Here is an 18,688-nt window from a genome sequence, read left to right on the forward strand (position 1 = left end):
ACTCAAAATATTTAAGTGAAGCACAAAGAGCATTCTAAAAATCAATGAAGGGCTATCTCAAACTAGCATGGAGCATAAAGGAGAAGAAAAGAAACACAAAAGACGCATATCATGTGAACAAAACAAAAATAGAGGTATACCAATAGTTATTGAAGAAGAAATATGGAATGCCAACCGGGGGTTCCCCAAGCTTAGATGCTTGAGTATCCTTGAAAATTTTACTTGGGGTGCCTTGGGCATCCCCAATCTTGAACTCTTTCTCTCCTTATTCTTATATCGACAACTCCTCGATCTTCGAACACTTCATCGACACAAAACTTGACAAAACCCTCATGGGATCCGTTAGTATAATAAAGCAAATCACTACCTTTAGGTACTGTTGTAAACTCATTCCAATATCATATTAGCATTGTATCTACTTTATTCCAACTTCACCATGGTTCATACCCCCCGATACAACCCATAGATTCATCAAAATAAGCGAACAACACATAGAAAACAGAATCTGTCAAAAACAGGATAGTTTGTAGCAATCTGGAACTTTCATATACTTCTATAACTTCAAAAATTCTAGAAAATTAGGAAATCTATTTTTTTGCATAGAAGTACTATGTAAAAATTTCAAGATTCTATCGCGCTCCAGTAAAAAAATTTAAATTCAATTACTATAGCAAAAGTTTATGTTTTTGCACCACACACACCAAACAAGGAATTTAAACATTCTAAAACCAAAACTTGGAACATTATTTTTATAATACAATGAATATATATAAGGGGAAACTTATTTTGGAGAAACTTCCATGAAAAATTCTACATTCTTTCCATGAGCATGAACACAAGTGTTCAAGGTCGACCCTCACTTCTCCAATGCATAACCTTCCAATCACTTTTCTTTGTGAAAAGTTTTTACGCATTATAGGCAAGTAAGTTTTTTGTATTTTAATTCTTTTGTTTGTTTAAACCACAACTTATCAAAAACAAAAGGGAAAACAAAATATACTTAGTGAAGAAAGCAAACAAGCATACACGAATATCAACCCCATGCTATTGCTCCCTAGCAACGGCGCCAGAAAAGAGCTTGATAATCCCCACGTGCAAGGAATCATCGTAGAAATTTCCAAAGGTGGAAGTGATAAGTATGGAGTGTCGAACCCACAAGGAGCTAAAGGTAAGATCAATATCCTCTCAAGTCCTATCTGCCACTGATACGACTCTACATACACCGAACATTTGCTTCCATCTAGAAACGAGAAATAAAACTACATCGTGGGTATGAAGAGGATAATTTTGCATGATATCGGAGAACTAAAATATAAAAGTAGGTGCTGTTAACATAAAGTTAGAATATATTACTATATATTATAAATAGCGAGTGTGAAATAATGATGGATCAGTGTGCAGAATTATCCTTGGCAATTGTTAACAAGATCGGTGGTCATTATTGCAATTCTATATGAGGGAGAGGCATAAGCTAACATACTTTCTCTCCTTGGATCATATGCACTTAAGATTGTGTAGGATCAAAAGTATGTCTAGAGGGGGTGATTAGACTACTTGACCAAATAAAAATCTAGCCTTTTCCCAATTTTAAGTCTTGGCAGATTTTAGCAACTTATCATAAGTCAAGAAATCAACCTACACATGCAATTCTAAGAGTATAGAAGCGAAATGTAAATCATTGCATATGAAGGTAAATGGGAGGAGTTTGGAGGGAGCAAACGCAATGTAGACATAGAGATTTTTGGCGTGGTTCCGATAGGTGGTGCTATCGTACATCCATGTTGATGGAGACTTCAACCCACGAAGGGTAACGGCTACACGACTCCATGGAGGACTCCACCCACAAAGGGGCCATGAAGAAGCAACCTTGTCTATACAACCATGGCTATCGTCCACGAAGGACTTGCCTCACTTGGGTAGATCTTCACGAACTAGGCAATCTCCTTGCCCTTGCAAACTCCTTGGTTCAACTCCACAATCTTGACGGAGGCTCCCAAGTGACACCTAACCAATCTAGGAGACACCACTCTCCAAAAGGTAATAGATGGTGTGTTGATGATGAACTCCTTGCTCTTGTGCTTCAAATGATTGTCTCCCCAACACTCAACTCTCTCTCATAGATTTGGATATGGTGGAAAGATGATTTGAGTGTAATCAACTTGGGGAAGGCTAGAGATCAGGATTCTTGTGGTTGGATTGGAATATCTTGGTCTCAACACATCAATAGGTGGTTCTCTCTCAGAAAATGAATGCTGGAAGTGTAGGCACGTTCTGATGGCTCTCTCCTGAATGGAGGATGGGTGGAGGGGTATATATAGCATCCACACAAAATCTAACCATTACACACAATTTACCAAACTTGGTGGGACCGAATACTGAAACTCAGTCAGACTGATTTAGTTCAAAATGTGAACATTAGGCTTTTCGGTGGGACCGACATGTCAACTCAGTGGGACCGATTTCATTAGGGTTAGGGCATAACGTAATCTCAGTGAGACCGATCACATGAACTCGGTGAGACCGATTTCTGTAATGGGCAAATAGAGAGTTGGTCGGGCAAACTTGGTGGGACCGATCGCTCATTTCAGTGAGACTGAAACGTTACGAAAAGGAAACAGAGAGTTTGCATTGCGAACTCGGTGGGACCGATCGCTCATCTCGGTTAGACCGAAACGTTACAAGGGAAACAGAGAGTTTGCAATCCCATCTCAGTGAGACCGAGATCCCTATCTGTGAGATCGAACTGATTAGGGTTTCTGGCTATGGCTATGCCAAATGAACCCGGTGACGCCGGATAGATCAAATCGGTGGGGCCGAGTTTAACTTTTGGTTTGGGACATATGTGGATATGAGAAAGTGGTTGAGGGCTTTTGGAGCATATCACTAACCATTTTGAGCAAGCAAGCCATTAAGCAACACCTCATCACCTTTTAATGGTATTGGCTTTTCTTATGGACTCAATGTGATCTTGGATAACTAAAATGAAAATGTAGAGTCTTGAGCTTGAGCCAATGTGTGTCCTTAGCATTTTGAGGGGTCCACATCTCTAGTCCATGCCATGCCAATCATTGAACTCTCTAAAAAAGATTATCTTGAATAGATATTATAGTTCAATGAGCTATATGTTGTTAATAATTACCAAAACCACCCAGGGATTAGTTGCACTTTTAATCTCCCTCTTTTTGGTAATTGATGACAACATATAGATCAAAGCTTCGACATATGGTAATAAGAATGAAATACATCGTCACTTTGAGAAGTATGTGATAAGTAAGAGCTCCCCCTAAATTTGTGCATTATTTAAATTTTGCTTTTGAATGCAAATGCACAATCGACTAGGATCATGGGTTACTCTTCCATGTCACATACATCTTGGTGGAGCGGTCAAAATGATAGAATATGAAATATACACTCATCACCAAGATAAAGTGAATGATCATACATGAGAGATAGATATTAGCATCATTCAAGTAGAAGCATTAAAGTATGATATGATCAAACACATGACCATACAAGTATCTCACACACACATAAAGTATCATCCAAGAAAGCAAACAAATAAGTAGCACACAAGTAGGAAAATAGATAGAAAAAAGAAGCAAAGCTCTCTATCTCTCTCTCTCTCTCGAAGCCTATGATCTATCCACTTTCTCCCCCTTTGGCAACAAGTTACCAAAAAGCTCGAAAATGCATAGTGCTATGTGGCTCTCTAAGCTTGATCTTCGGGAGGTGGCGTGGAGAGGACTCCTAGGAGAAATGCATCTGGTGAGGTTATTGGAGCTGGAGGAGTTGCAACTGGAGGGGCAACTGAAGCTGTGGCTGCAGGTGCTGAAGTGGTAGCTCTAGCGTCTTTCACCGACACTGATGCAGATCTCTGTGCCCTAGGCACTCTCTGAAACGCTTCAGTGGTAGCTTTCCCTTTCCTCTCTTAAGCTTCTTCCTGGAGCTGCTCAACAGTTGTTTGCATCTCTGTGACCTTCAAGTCTGGATCATAAAACTTTGTTTCAATGATCCTTTCAATACTCTCTTGATTCTGAGTCAGGGTGGCCAATCCTTTCTCAATCCTCAAAGTAGCTTGAATAAGATATCCAAGTTGATCTTGTTTTGACTTGAGAAAAACTTGAGAAGCCTCTTCAGCACTTGGCATCTTGGCTGCCTTCTCTTCTTTTGCTTTTGCTCTCTTCTCTTGAGCCTTTATTGAAGTAGGTTCTGTAGCATCCATGACAACTGTGTTGTCCTCAAAGTCAGACCTCGATGGAAGGTGTTCTTTCTCCAACAAGTATGTGCCTATGCCCATCTTGGAGTTGATGAGCATCTGGATGTGTGGAGCATACCCACATGATCTTTTCTGATCAGCAGCTGTCCTCTTTATTGTCTCGAAAATTAGTGTCATCACTTTGAACTTCTCTGGTACATCAAACATATGCAGCAAATTGATTGAGTGTCCTCTTATCATCCTGTGATCACCAGACTTGGGCAACAGAGTGTGCCTCAGGATAGTATTGATAGTAGGCAGACCTGACAGGAGAAAATAGACAGAGCCAAACTTGTGATGTTCCAAAGCTGCATCTGGAATCTCCTTGTACATATGTGCCATGGAGTTGTGTCCCTTCCTTGGCTTGGCATACACATTAGTGTCATCCTCATGCTCTACAGGGGCATTAATCAGCTTGGCCCACTCAACAACTGTGGACTGGTACCTTGTACCCTCGACATCCAAACAGTTCTGCCATCTGGGTAGAAATGAGCTGTTGAATAGAATTGCATGATAAGCTCATCATTCCACTTAGTCAATTTCTGACCCACAAAGGCATCAACTCAATTCATCATGAAGCTCTCATGAACTCCAGGGAAGTGGTCTTCATTGTTGTCGATGTACTTCCAGTCAACCCACTTCATGTCACATACAATGGGCTTCTTGTCCAGGAGCACAGTCTCATAGAAGTCATGTTGTTCCTACGTGTGGAACCTATAATCTACAATAGTTCTCCTTCTTGAGGCATATGGATTTGACTGTCTCCATAGTCTGAGACATGCATCCTTCCTTATCTTCATGCTTTCAGCCACTGGATGTGTATCATCGTGATCAAGGATCTTGGGCTTTAATTTTCTGAGCATTTGGGCTCCATCTTCCTCTTCTTCTTCTTCAATTTCAAGCACTGGGGCCTTATTCTTCTCAGCAACAGGAATATTTCTTGTGCTTCTCTCGGGGGTAGAGTTGGTGGCTTGAGCAGTAGCTTTGGGGCAGTCTTGGGCTTTGGTGGAGCAGCCCGAGACTTGATGGCATCCCCCATCAGCTTTTGAGTCTTTGATGCTGGAGCAGCATCCTCTTCTTCCTATTCTTCCTCATTAGATTGAATGATCATTGAGGTCTTTCCAATAACTCTTGCCATAGTTTTCTTGGCCCTTTCCTTCCTCTTCTTGCCTTCACCAGCAGCCTCTCCAATAGTTGATTTGGAGGTTTGAAGAGTTGAGGCTCTGGCTTTTGAAGTGGGCACTCTCTTGGCAGGAGCCTTCTTGTTCAGACCAGGCCTTGTAGAAGCAGTTGTGCCAAATTCCTTCTTGACAACCTTCTTCTTTGAGCTGACTTCTTCCTCAACAACATAGTCTTCATCCTCAGAGTCTGAGTTTCTCTTCTTCCTCTGCCTTGGGCAAGTTGCTTGGGGTGCTTCTACTACCCTCATCATAACTGCCAGAGGGACTAGTGCCCTCACTTAGGTTAACTTGCTCCTCAGACTCGTTCTGGCTATCACTCTGATCAGACATTTCTGACACTACAAACTGAGAGCTGACCCTATGAATAGATATAGATGAGATAGATGGATGAGCATCACAAAGTGCAGAGATTTTGCAAAACAGACGAGTCAAAAACATAGTTTTAGTTTTCTACATAAAGCATTTTGGAGCTACCGATTTGTTAAACTCGGTGCCACCGAAGCAATATTGGAGTCTGAACTAGTGAGATCGGTTAGACCGAGACACAGTTTGGTGAGTCCGAGATTGCTAGGGTTTCATTGAGAGTTGAACTTGGTCACACCAATTTGCAAGTTTCGTTCAGACCGAAAGTTACAAGTGCAATGGCCTAAGCCAAATCGGTGAGACCGATTTCTACAACTCGGTCGGTCTGAGATGAGTTCGGTGGAAACCTAACCCTAAATTTTCGAATCAAAACTAATATAAAAGGAGTTTTTGCTGGATAGGATAATCTCATACGTGGTAAGAATCATGGCATTGACTTTGTGCTAAGAATCGGATGTAAAGACTGCACAAAGGATTGAACTCATACCCTAACTTGGCGATGATCTCGCTACGGCGGCAACGGTGGTGAAGATTACCATTGACGGCGGCGGAGACCAGCGACGGGAGGTTGCTGGCGATGAGGAGATGATCCGGAGACCCGAGTTGGCAGAGGAAGACACGCGCGAGCGAAAAGGTTTCGGAGGAATTTCCAAAATTTGGCCCGTGGGCATTTATATCCTGACCCTGTCGGTGTGACCGAGTGGAACAACTTGGTGGCATCGAGATGCAGAATCGCAAGCGGTTACTACAACTCGGTGTGACCGATTAGTTCTAATCGGTTGCACCGAGATTGAAAACCTAGATCAACTCAATGAACTCGGTTTGACCGAAAGGGATGAATCGGTCAGACCGAAATACACAGAGAGGTTTTGGAAGTTTTAGTCTATGACGAATCGGTGACTCCGAGTGCTCCTCACCCAGAGAGTTCGAAACTGACTTGATCAAACTTTGTGATGTAGCATGAATAGAGTTTGAGACGATAAAATCATAGTTAGCTAGAGGAAGTTCTTAGCCATTCTTGTCCATCCATTTGGCAAAAGAAAATACCAAACAATCAACAGAAAAAATGGATGTCTTGAGTGGGAAAAATATGCAATCAACATGCTCACACAATAAATGGCAAATGAAATATGTGGCAAAGCATGCATAAACACTCTAGCATCTATCAAGCAATTGGCGATGACTAGGTCATCTATATATGAGTATATTGACTAAGGAGTCAAATGAGAACATTTGATCATAGGTCATACTCATCGTTTAAGTGCAAGTGGGGTTACGACTTTTACATAAAGCATTGTTGTGTTCACACCATTAGAGTTGCTTTAGCTCAATTCTTAGAGTAAAGCTCCCCCTAGATGTGATATCCCCCCTAAGAGGGACGAACTAACCTTGGGTTTTGTCCATGATAACTTCATGTAGATGTTGAAGATGTGGATGCTCAATGTTGATGTAGATCATTTGGAGCAATCCATTGGAGTGAGTTGCACTTTCAATACCTACATGGGTTAGTCCCACACGGAACAAACAAGGATATCCATAGACATAGAGTGAAGTACACACAAGATGATTGTAACATCCCCAAATTCTAAATTTTGAAATGTTATATTAAATAAATATTTTATGATTGTTTGTGTGACTGATTGTGTGATATTGAGTGGCATTTGGAAATTTCAGAGGCATTTGAGTTTTGCTTGAATTTGGATTCAAATTGGCATTTGAATTTCAGTTCAAAAATCCCTGACCAATACTTGTTCAAAAGTATGAGAGGAGTTAAAATTACACTCCAAAAATGTCAGAAGAAAATAATGCCAAAAGTTTGAATTCAAATTTGGTTTTATTTGGAATTTTTCTAAAAAATGTTTTTATAAAGTTTTTTGTTCCACCTTTGAAAAATAGTTCATCTTTTAGATTTTATTTTTCTGGGAATTTTGATATATATATGTCCTATACAAAAGTATTTTTATCTTCTCCCTATATATATATATATATATATATATATATATATTCTTTTTGACTTTATTTTAAAAAAAATTGCCTTAGCCGGGCGCGAGGCCAGCAAGCCCAGCCACCCGGGCCGCAGCCTACTAACCAGGCACCAGCCCAGCCACCCGCGCAGGACGCCACCAGCGCCGCTCCCCACGCTCGTTCGATCTCCCTCACGTAACTCTCTCTCTCTCTCTCCTTTTTTTCTTTCTTCTTTTTCTTTTTTTCCTCTGACCGTTGGACCCCACCGCGTTATCTCCTTCCTCCCAAACAACCTGCGCCGCGTATCTCGCTTCGCCACCTCGCGCATGGCTGCGTCTGCGCCCTCACAAAACCCTAGCTAAATTCTTCCCCTCGCCCAAGTAACACGTCCTATAAGTACCCCTACCCGTCCTCTCGTGATCCCCTTCAAAAACCCTCTCTAAAATCCTCCACAGCCACCGCCATCTCCATCCCGATCTCGTTCTGCTTGCCGCTGTTCATCGCCGTACCCAACACCGGTGAGCACCCCTTCGACCCCTCCTTCCATCCACGCACTGCCGTTGCCCAGGCGCACTCCCTTGACATGTTTTTGCCCTCTCTTGTCAACTACAGGGGCAAACCGAGCTCGTACGCCGACCACCGGAGCTGCAGAGCCCCAACCGTTGTCACCATCGCCCTGCTCGTTTCCGTCATCTCCAAGCGCGAACTCCACCACCACCGCGACGCCCTCGCTTTACCGCATCCGTTCAGCCACTCCACTGACGCCCGCGACCACCGGAATCACTGGTCGTTCGATGCCGACCACCGCTCCATCGCCTCTGTACGTCGTCTCGGTCGCTATAAGCCACCTCCCCTTCATCCGTTAGATCGATATCCAACGCCTCGGATTAGATCCTAGTGAAAGGTTAGGTTATTTGCAATAGACTGGTTTTATTTTCGGTTAACTCCCAGTTTAGATCTAGACGGTTTACTAGTTCAGTTTTTTTAATAGCCGTACTCGTGTTCTATTAGTTGCGACCGTGTATTATAGTTACAGAACGCCACCTCCTAGGCCCAGTAGCGCTCGTTAGTTTTTTTTGTTAATTCGTTTCTGTTTTAAAAACAGAAAAGTTCCAATCTTGAAAAATTTATATCTCTTAGGTTATTTAATATTTTTAGTTGATTCTTTTTGCTCTAGTTTGAAAATTTCCTCTAGTTTTTGTATAAAATAATTTCGGCCATGTTTGTAGTTTAAAAAGTTGTGGTATTTAAGTTTTAGTAAGATTAGTATTTCTTCTATAAAGTGAGCTAGGATTAATTTTTTTAGTGTTTCTTTTTTTACTGCTTTGTTTTGACCTTGCCTAGCAGTAGGATTAAATTGGGCATTTATAGATTTTATTAAAATTAGGTTATCACAAAGAAAAGCCTGTTTTAGTTTATTTTGTTGTTGTTTTCTGTTGTTTTTATTACTTTAAATATTGTTTCCGCCTTTGTTTTATTTTATTTCTGATTAGTTTCTATAGTTATAGATGGTGAACTTTTATTTACAGAAAAATATCATGTTTATTTCTTTTTTTGTTTTGTTTTAATCATAACTAGAGTTTTAAAATAGTTTTTAGGTGCTTCTTTTTGCCAGTAAAAGTTTATGAAAAATACCTTCTATTATTTTAATAAACACTGTATTTCCTTTCCGTTAATTACTTTAGTGTTTTAGTTGCTATTAAGTTTTACTTAGGGCAAAGCTATATTAGTTGTTTGTAGTAAAGTCTTAGACTTTCCCTAGTAGTTTTCTTTGTAGTTTTATTCGAGGGTTCTTTGGAATTAGTTTGAGTTTTATTATTGAGTTTCCTTGTTGTTTTGATTGTTATTTTGAGTGGTAGAATGATTGCTTATGTGAATGACATGTTTATTATTATAGATTTCATAGGAGAGTTGCGTATATTCTTATCAAATTTCTGAGAGCGTTATTATTCTTCATCAACTTACCAGGCAAGTTCACTTTGACCATGTTTTTCATACCTATGTTTTATTTGCATGTACTAGAACCCTTTCAATAATCCCTCCAGTAGTGATATTGATTTCTTGTAGTTGAGTAGAATGCATGAGGTCGGAACCCATCTCCCCGTTATCAAGACCGGGACGTTATATAGTTTTAATGCTACGCTATAGTAGATGGGGTTTGGTATGAGTGCATGAGAGGGGTGTGAAGAAGGAGCACTCTACGTCAATGGCGACAACTTCATGATGGCACGGACTGCACCTTCAGGACTCCTCAAGATTTTGAGGCTCGAGACAAGAATTCTATACACACTACTGGGTGAAGGACGGTTGAGGGGCACCCTGGAGAAACCAGTGGATGGCCGGTATGCATGGAGAAGCGCCATGCCATCTTGCGGAAAGCTTCACCCAGGCTCAAAGAGACGGAAGAATACTTCATGCCCGGAATACTTCACCCAGGCTTTGGAAGGATTGGACTTGGATCTATCTCGGAACTCTCAACACAGGACTGAAAATTTAATTCTGAGCAACTTATGATGATTTGGGTGATGAGACATCGGTTGGCGGAACCATGTCATGATAGAAACTCCATAGTACATACTCCAGTTATTTCTTTTGATGTAGGGAAAATAAAACTAGCTTTTACGCAAACAAAACTCAGACCCAGAGCCACAAAGCCATATTGCATATAGAATAGTTTTATCAATATGCTATCTCTTATTGTGATCTTGCCGGTACATTCAATGTACTGACCTACACGGCTGCAACGTATCATGTTGCTGGATTTTTCTCCGATGAGTAAGAGTTACGTCATAGGGTTACAGTCTACACTCAACCTGCTGATGGCGTTGATGGGAATCCACATCCGTTTGTTTGTTTCCGTTGTTACTGTCGAGGTATATATCATTTTTACATTATGTTTACATGTGATTGCACTTTGATATATACATTGATGTACTGTGTGTGCCAGCATACTGATCCAGGGATGGCACAGATACACAGAGGCTTGACCGTCTGAGGTCGGGTCGCTACAATGATGTCCATGAAAGCATTAGGTTACCTTGTCCCTTGTCTTACCAACAAGAGGGTTTGTGACTCCTTGAACTAGTGCAAGATGTGGAAGTTGTTTGCACTTGTTCTTGCCAAAATGATATGAGTGAAGTATGTTGGTGGAGTCACCCTCAAGAACTCTCTAGTTCTTATTCTTTGGGATCTACATCAACTTGATGGGAATCCTTGGAGTTGTGGTCATACTTGATGAAGTTGAACTTGATGTAGTATTGGGAACCCACTTGACCAAGGCCTTGGGAGCTTCTTCAAATACATCAATCTCCTCTTGAAGCTTGTCCTTGCCTTTTTGCTTGTGGTCTTGTGGTGGAAGATCATCTTGAACTTGTGTTCCTTTGAAGGAAGTAGGATCATACTTATCTTGTTGAGGAACAAACTTCGTCTTGGGGTATTGATCTTCTTCCCACTCAACTCCATTGGCATTGAAGTTTCGTTCAAAACCAACACCTTGATTCTTCCGGTGCCTTCCTTCCTTGCGTATAATTTCCTCAAATTGCTTGCTTCCAGCAAGGCTCTTGTAAACACATTTCTCTATAATTCCCTTTAATAAGTTATTTTCTTGCTAAAGTGTAACTTGTCTAAGAGAATCATTAGTGGAATCAAGAGAACTCACTACAAAAAAATACACTTCTGTGATGATACGTGTTTGTCACAGTAGGTCACCTTTTCTGTCATGTATGTACATCCATGACGATTTTATGACAGAATCAAGATAGTCATACCTGTGCTGTCGTAGAAGTGTTCCATGACAATACCAATATTATCATTATGGAAGTGTTCACTTCCATGACGATAAATGACGCGTCATGGAAGTGCTTTCGTCAAGGGTAACCGACACGTTGCATCCATCGTAACGGGTCATCGTTAAGTTATCGGGTTTGGTTTTGGATCCGATAACCCGTTAATAGCCCGTACCAATGGGGATTTTCCACGTGTAAAATTCTCATTGGCTGGAGGAAACACGTGTCAACTCGTCATTGGGTCAGATAGGCCCCTATGATATGCCGACATGTGCGATGGCCCACCACTAGCCCATTTAGCTGACAAAGGCCGACATGTTTGACTTGGTCAAAAGTTAGTGGGGCGGCCCATGAAAAGCCTATTAACAGTCTATTCACAAATAGCCCATTTTACGGCCCGGTAACTCACGGCCCGTTAGGGCCTTCCGGAAATCGGCCCAACAACGTCATGTGGGCCATCTAATATAACACCAGCATGTTTCACTTTCGGCCCATATATGGCCCGCGACGTCTTTCAGCCCATATGAGGCCTTTCATAACTTTAGGCCCTTTACTGCCCCACGGTGACTGTAGCCCATAATGAACAGTAAATTTCTTTGTACCCATTAACGGCCCATGATTCACATGGGCCGTTTCCAGCCCGTATTAGCTTTTGGCCTACTGATGGCCCATACGTTCTTGGGCTCCTTTCCATCTCTCGATTACTTCTGGCCCGTTACTGGCCTATTCCCCTAATGGGGCAAATTTGGCCCGTGGCAAGAATTGGCCCATTTGTGGCCTATTAACCCATTGCAGCGTTTCTAGCCCGCCCTATATTCTGGCCCAATAACGACCCATTATGCTTGTCACAGAATTAAGCCTTTGTTGTCCTCCGGCCTGTTAATGGCCTGTTACCGTGCTAGGCCGATACCAATTACGCCCGTTTGCGGCCCATGTGGACCCATTTATCCGACGGCCCGAGGCCCACCGATTCTACGGCCTGTTGGAGGCCCATTTATCCGACGGCCCATAGGAGGCCCATGGATCCTAAAGCCTGTAGCAGGGTCAAGGTTAACACGGTCCGTATATGGCCCATGGTTGTTGCCACCACTAGCAAACCAGGGAAAAAGAAGACTAGGAAATAAATAAGCCAGAAACTAACGCTAGGCTATTAAGGCGAGTGCATAGATTACATCCACTGGGCATCAAAGATCGCCACCAGTGCAAATATAGGGAACACCCTACACTATACAAAAATGGCTTGCTATTTTCTTCAGCCGATGGCTGCACGTTAAAAACAAATTTTGTATCGCAACAAAACAAATTACAACCATAAAACAAAAGGAAGTTGGCATAAAAGTTAATAGTCTAGCAGATAAATGCACCACCAGAAGTTCAGAAGCTTAGTTCATTTGACCTGACTATTACGTTTTCATGTTGTATTGTCCGATGGAGCACCTTCGCCTTCATTTCTCCTAGGCTCCTGAACAACATACAAATGTCTGATAGTCTGGTTTCAAAACCATGCATATCTTGATGACATCGAGCAATGTTTGTCCTTGTTTCATAAAGGGTCTCTGTTAGGGAATGGACTTGTGTCTGGAGCGCAGATATAGCATTGTTTTGAGCTTGCATATCTTGATCACGAGGTAGTTTGGACGAGATTGACTTAACAACCAACCCAGTATTACGCAGGAGCATGCTTTTGGCACTGTTAGTGGACAGGTACTGACCCACTGCAGCAACAGGTGACATTGCGGTTATAGTTGCGTCGTCACCTTCAGAAGGTGGCGGTTCCACCATTTTTTCCATAGCTTGTTGAAAAGTTGAGTTTTTACATTAGTAGTATCAAAACAAAAGATATTATGGAGGCAGCAAAACCAAACAAGATAGCTTTGGTCTATATACACAACTTATTCTGGTGAACCCATGTAAATATTAGTTGTATTTTACTGCAAAGTACATAATAAAACCAGGTTCCAAACATATGACCATGTACCATGGCTAATGTATTGTCTATTTCTTCACATTGTATTGACAACTAAGGATAAAGAGACAAAGTTTATAATATGGTAAGCATAGTATGACATCATTCATATCACAAAACAACCAAGAACAAACAAAACAGGCAATTGTAACGTTATGTGGGCAAGTCCAGCAAGGAACTAGACTACAGATCAAGATCAAAGGAACATCACTCCTCTATTTTAAACCTTGTAAGGTGCAATGATACGCTAAGACAATTGTGTATAAAATTGAAAATAGAAATAGACATTGGATGCAAACCATGCAGTTCAATGCACAAGTCAGAGTAAGTAGTAGTTAAAAGGCATGAGGATTAAGGACTTACAATAGCGGCTTTGACTGGTGTAGTCATGCCCTTCGTCTTGTTGGTGTGACAGTCCTTGAAGATTTCCACATCATTTGGTTCAGGTACTTTTTGGTCCTTGCGGGCTTTCCTCTACATTTGGAACAAGTTAATATAGATATGATAATATGGTACAGCGAAAAGAGTGAAACAACAGCTAATTAGAAGAGCCTCGTAGTGTGCAATATAGCAACGAGATCCTGTCATCTGTTGGAATTTCACTTTCATACGGATGGCCTTGTTCTTTGAACAGTTCACCTACAAGAAGATAAATTTGTGAGGCACATGAGTAAATAGGATTTCAACATGTGATCTGATCACACACTTATATATATATATATATATATATATATATATATATATATATATATATATATATAGATGAGTCTATTCTAATAACATTCCTTAAGACCTTATTCTAATAACACCTATCCCTTATTCTGATAACACCCCCACCCCCACCCACTTCTTCCCCGACCAAAAACAGGTACCGCACCGGCCATCGCCCACCTCCCGCACGACCACAAATCTTCCTCCACCTTCTTCCACCAACCCCAGCGCCGCCCACCAGTGCCGCCCGCCCCCAACCACCTCCTACCCCGCGTTCAGCGCCCCCACCTCCCACCCCGCGGTGGCGCCCCCAACCCCGGCCACCTCCCACCCCATAGCGGCGCCCCCAACCCTGGACACCTCCCACCCCGCGGTGGCGCCCCCAACCCCGGCCACCTCCCACCCCGCAGCGGCGCCCCCAACCCCGGCCCCTAACCCCCTCTCACAGCCGGCGCGCACCTACCTACCTCCCATGGCCGCCGCGCTCCAACCCCTTCCAACCACTGGCGCCATGGTGGGAGCCGGTCGCCACCGAATCCTGCGAGGCCTCCACCACCGGATCCGGACGCCATGGCCATCGGTGCAGCCACAAGCCGACGGATCCGGCTGCGACCCACCACCTCCTGCGCGTGGTGGCCGGATGGGAAGGCCGACGAGCTCCATGCCATGCTGGGCTCCTCCAGTGCCACCACTTCCTTCTTCCCCTTCGGCCGTACCGCCTCCCGCTCTGCCTCCCCGCACTTTGTCGGCGAGCCGCCAATCCTCCACGCGCGTTGCCGGTGCCCCGGCCTTTCTTCCCGCAACGCATCCGACCTTTCTGCTCCCGCCTGCACGTCCTCCCCCCCCCCCCCCCCCCCCCCCCCCCCCCTCCACCCTCTCGCAGGCCACGGATCCGTGGCCCTCAATCCATCCCCGGGGAGGATCCAGGTGAGGTCGAGGGGCACCGTCGCATCTCCTTTCCCTTCCCCCGGCGTCGTCGACCGTCCCCTCGCCTCGATCTGCAACGACGCCGATGACCGACAGTAGGGTGCGCCGCCCTTCCTCTCCCCTCGAATTTTTGGGGCGCCGACGACACAACGCGGTATCCGGTGGTCGGGCTCGGGGGTGGAGGCCGCCGCTGATCCCCTGTTGGATCTCTTTCCACCAAGACCCGGCGACCTCCCCTTCGATCTGGTCTCCCGTCGACAACGCCTCCCCCACTCTTCTCCATGGACGGCTGCGCACAGTCACCAACTCTAGCGCGCGGTTTCACCAGAAGGAGCCCGGGAGCGCCTCTCTCTCACCACCGTGGTATTTCCAACACAGGGCTTGCAGTTCGCAAAATAATTTTTGTGTATTTTTTTCTTCAGATTATTGCTGTTGATTTGAGTGAATTCAGTTTCTAATCAAGTTTGTTAATTCTTCAGTGTATAGTTCGGCTGGCGACGGCATGAGGTTCACTAGCTCCTTGCAGTTTTTTTAATAGGAAAAGGTGGTAGCTCCTGCTTGCAGTTCGCCATGGTAGATGGGTTGATGTAGCCCACTTGATGGAGTCTTGTGGTTCACTGCATTCAACAAGGAAAAAGCAAAAGAGTGTAGTCTTGTGATGCAGCCCATTTGTTTCATTTTTGTGTGTATTTTGAAGATGGGGTGCAGGAAGATCGGTGATTTTTGTGTGTATTTTGCTCACGGTTGACATTTTTTCCACTTTTCAGATTTTGGCTGCCATCCCATGGGCGCACAGGTGCAATGCTGTGGGGACTGGACATGCAGTGCGCTGGCACCGGCTTGCATTTCATAGACAGAAATGTGGATTTATTTTTGAAGTCCCTCATCACTGTAATTTGTGTGTGTTTGTATTGTGGATTAAAAAGAGGAACATTGTAGTTCGTGCGCCCTGTCTCGTAGTCCAGAGAAGTATAGATTGCAACTCTATTGAAAATGTGCATTGAAGACAACAACACATTTTTTAAGTGCAGCTCACTTGTTTCATTGCCGCAGTGATCTTCTCTCTCCCAGTGGTTCACTATGTTGCCAAGTGCAAAAACAAATTGGGAGAAAGTAAATTAGAAAAGATTGTTTTTTTATGCAGCTCACTTTGTTGTTGTGTGGAGTAGAAACAAAATTGGAAAAGGAAAAAATTAATGCAGTACACTCACCTCGTCCCTGCAGTGCATGCTCATAAAAAAGTTGTGGAGACGATAAAGCAAAAATAATGTGGTTCACTTTTCATAGTATTGCAGGTCACCAACGCTCGACATGAAGTGCACTCCACCTCGTTTGGGAAAAATTTCGTCCCACAAAAAAATCTGCTACCTTGTTTGGAAAATTTTATGTTCCACAAAAAAGAAATCATCCAGTGCACTTGTCCGTCTGATGAAGTGCGTGTTTTTGTCTAAAGAAGTGCGGTTTGCTACCTCGTTTGGGAAAAATTACGTCCCACAAAAAATAAATCATGCAGTGCACTTGTCGGTCTGATGAAGTGCGGTTTTAGTCTAAAGAAGTGTGGTTTTCTGTCTGATGCAGTAAGACCCGTTTACGGTAGTCTCGAGGTTCACTTTTCATAGTCTTGCGGTTCACCAACACTCGACATGAAGTACACTCCACGTCGTTTAGGAAAATTTACGTACCATAAAAAAGTAATGCGGTTCACTTCTTGATAGTGTTGTGGTTTATTTACACCCGATGTGAAGTGCACTCTACTATCTCATCCCTGAAAAAAATACATTTGAATAAAATAAACCATGCATATCTCTAACACGTCTGATGCAGTGCGGTTTTTCGTCCGATGCAGTGCGGTTTTCAGTCGGATGAAGTACCCACGTCGATTTGGGTGTTGCGAAAAACAGTGACTGCATTTTGGTAAATTTAAAACTGCTCTTAAACCGTAAGGAATTAGAGAGAGTGTTCTACATGAAAAAGTTGCGCCTCGTCGATATCTTTCCAACGGCGTATAATTTGAATCATTTCGACCAGCGGTTTGTGAAAATTTTGCAAAAAACGACTGCTGCCACTCGTCGTTCGCCGCACGATTTTCAAAATTAACTTAAAATCATAAGGAATCTGAAAAACTTAAAATTTGGAGGGAAAACTTTTCAACGGTATATTACATGCCTTATTTCGACAAACGGTTAAAAAACTGGAGCGAAAACAGTACCGAAAATTTGATTTTTTTTGAAAAACAGAATTCCGCGATTTAGTAAATTTGAAACTGCTCTTAAACCGTAACGAATTAGAGAAAATAATAGTTATGAAAAAGATGCGCCTCGACGATATCTATCCAATAGTGTATCGTTTGCTTCATTCGGACGAGCGGTTTAGAAAAAAACGCGAAAAACGCTCGCTGCCACTCGTCATGGACTGCACCATTTTCAAAACTGCTCTTAAACCGTGAGGAATCTTGAAAAGTGTTCAACATGGCGAAGTTGCGCCTAATCCATAGCTTTCCAACGGTATATCATACGCCTCGTTCCGATAAACGGTTAAAAAACTAGAGCAAAACAGTACTGAAAAAACACTGCATACGGTTTTTTACGACACGAAGTTCACTAGTCTTTGTAATGCAGTGCTGTAGCTAAAGAAAGTGCAGTGCCCTCGCATTGAGCATGCGGTGCGGAAGTGTTATCAGAATAGTTATTCTGATAATATTATCAGAATAGACCGGCTGTATTGATGTCAAATTAGAGAGGGGGTGAAGAATAACTATTCCTCACCCAGGGTGACAAATAGCGCGACCCTATATATATATAATGTACCTGATACTTTGGATCAGACCAGTGTTTAACGAGGCATCTCCAGTCTTCATCCGATATATTTTCCACTAGAGATGTTTGGGCAAGTTCACTGTTAGCCTTGCCTTCAAAGTGAGTTTTCTCAAGTTATACCGATACTATCGCAGAGCAGACTTGAAAACATGGGTGCAAGCTTGTCTGGTTGCATCATCTTGGCTATCCAATTTGAACCTCATCTGTTGAAAATTATGGAAGTCTCATTATCAGCAACCTAGAAAGTATGGGACAGAGCAAGACGATATTACTAGTTTCCATACGTAACCATACTTACAGATAAATGGTCGAGGAAGGTGTTGAACTGGGTTTAATCTTTGTCATTTCTGTACCGAATCCATGTTGTGAGGATACGTACATCACACCTAACGGCAACCGCTGCCTCTGATACTAACTTGGCTAATGATACATCCATTTTGCATCATGTTTTCTTAATGTTATTTATAATGTTTTTATCCATAATAATGCTTTTCAGAGAAATTCTAATGCCTTCTCTCTCATAATTTGCAAGGAACACACCAAGAAAGAGAATTCCAGCAACTGGAAATCTGGACCTGGAAAAGCTACGTCAGGCCACCTATTCTGCACAACTCCAAATGAGATGAAACTTCATGGAGACTTTTTATGGATCATTTAAGAAATACTGGAGCCAATAAACACCAGAGGTGGGCCACCAGGTGCGCACAACCCACCTGGGT

General features: G+C 42.8%; 1 long non-coding RNA gene across 1 annotated transcript; it reads left to right on the forward strand.

Annotated features, from left to right (window-relative positions):
- The first annotated feature begins 14,364 nt into the window (after positions 1 to 14,364).
- On the forward strand, positions 14,365 to 16,292 carry LOC123102996 (uncharacterized). The gene is made up of 2 exons (XR_006449559.1): positions 14,365 to 15,516; positions 15,633 to 16,292. It is a non-coding gene; the product is annotated as an uncharacterized lncRNA (long non-coding RNA).
- Positions 16,293 to 18,688: the final 2,396 nt, after the last annotated feature.

Source organism: Triticum aestivum, chromosome 5A (assembly GCF_018294505.1).
Source record: "Triticum aestivum cultivar Chinese Spring chromosome 5A, IWGSC CS RefSeq v2.1, whole genome shotgun sequence".
In the NCBI taxonomy this organism is placed as follows: Eukaryota; Viridiplantae; Streptophyta; class Magnoliopsida; order Poales; family Poaceae; genus Triticum; species Triticum aestivum.